The sequence below is a fragment of the Bison bison genome, unplaced genomic scaffold (genome assembly GCF_000754665.1).
Source record: "Bison bison bison isolate TAMUID 2011002044 unplaced genomic scaffold, Bison_UMD1.0 scf7180017864375, whole genome shotgun sequence".
NCBI lineage: Eukaryota > Metazoa > Chordata > Mammalia > Artiodactyla > Bovidae > Bison > Bison bison.
In genome coordinates, this window is record NW_011494947.1 from 6,281,455 (window position 1) to 6,282,974 (window position 1,520).

A 1,520-nucleotide genomic window follows, 5' to 3' on the forward strand; every position below is an offset into this window, starting at 1 on the left:
GGGAAATCTTTCCTGGCTCCCCCTCGAGAACATTTTTACCTCTAAGAGCGTCTCATCGGTGGATTGCACATCTCTCTCCTCTGGGCAGTTAAGAATCCCACTGCCCACCCTGGTCCTGGCACCAGTGGCCCCAGGGCTTCTTAGGTCTTGCCGCATACAGGCGGCTGGAGCTCTGTCCTTTTGGAGTGCAGGTGCCACCCGGCCCAGTGTTTCCATTTCCCCCTCTTTCTCCCAGGGAACCCAGGAGAAGGGCAGGGCTGTGGATCAGGGCCTGCTGAGGCACTAGAAGGTTCATGGCAGTTGGTCCGATGGGCCGTATGGGAGTCAGATCAACAAACAGAACCCAGGCCACTCCTCATTATCCAGAGTTTTCACAGCTCATGAACCTCTGTGCTCCCCAATGCCAGTGTCCACACAAGCCCTCCTCCTGCCTTGGCTCTGATGTACCAAGCACTGTTCTCAGCCTTTTCTGTAAAACTGTGATTTGATCCTCATTAAGAATCCTATTCCATAGGCACTGTCATCCCCATTTTATAGACAAACTAAGAAATGTTAAGTAAATTGTTCCTGGGTATGTGCTGATAACCATTACAATATAAGCTTCTCCTGGATTCATAAAAGACATCTTTGAAAACAATCAGGCACACAAGGGAGATCCTAACCTCAGAAGTTGGGAATAAATAAGTAAAAGCTCAGTCAATGAAGGTGGACAGCTCTGGGTTTGAGTTTTAGCCAACTTATGTAATACACTCTGTGCCCCTGCTCAACTCTAATGAAAACACCAACACCTACTTCTTGGGGCTATTGTGATGTATCGCTTCCCAGTGACTGGCACACAATAAGGACTCCCAGTATATACCAGCGCGAGGCTCACTACTCCTGGCACAGCCCTGCAATCCCACCTGCTGGGGGGAAGCTAGCTTGGACAGGACAGCCTAGTCCTGATCCATAGGTCAGACTGCTGCTGTGACTGGACTAGCCCCCTCTCTCACTAACAGAAGAAGTCAATCATTTGGGCTTTGGTTCCTATTGGCTGAAATTGGTGTTGCCCTGGTAGCACATGTAAACATTCCAGCCGGGAAGCCTGGGGAAAAGCTGCCCAGCGACTCTTTCTGAGGCTTCCTGGGCCGCTGCCGTTTCATACGAGGATCCAGGATCCGAGGATCGGGTCACTCAGGTATTGAGGGTTAGGAAGGGTGGGAGGGCTCTGCAAAAGGGGCCTGCCCTTGTTTTCCCCATTTGTCACTCACACCTCAAACTTGACCCCAACCCTTCATAGCCATTCTGCCTTCTGGCCTCTCATTAGGAAGGGGAGGGAGAGAAAGGGCTAGAAGAGGGCGGTGGGAGGGAGGCTTTGGGTCTGTGGTCCACAGGCATGTGAGGATAAGATGGGAACTGCCTCCTGAGCCCTGCTCCCCACTGGAGCACAGGGTTCCTGGGGTCCTTCTATAGACAAGGCCCCTGCTAATTTGGTGGGTTTGAAGGGCACAGATTTGGCTTCCAGTAAATTCATCAAGAGG

The 1,520-nt window shown here is 51.6% G+C and overlaps 1 protein-coding gene across 1 annotated transcript in view; it reads left to right on the top strand.

Moving 5' to 3' along the window:
* Nucleotides 1–1,090: 1,090 nt before the first annotated feature.
* The window catches only part of AKAP14 (A kinase (PRKA) anchor protein 14), a 15,018-nt gene continuing 14,588 nt past the window's right edge, over nt 1,091–1,520 (top strand). Inside the window, exon 1 of the mRNA XM_010856931.1 lies at nt 1,091–1,177. The gene's annotated coding sequence lies outside the window, so the exon portion shown is untranslated. The remainder of the gene's footprint in view (nt 1,178–1,520) is intronic.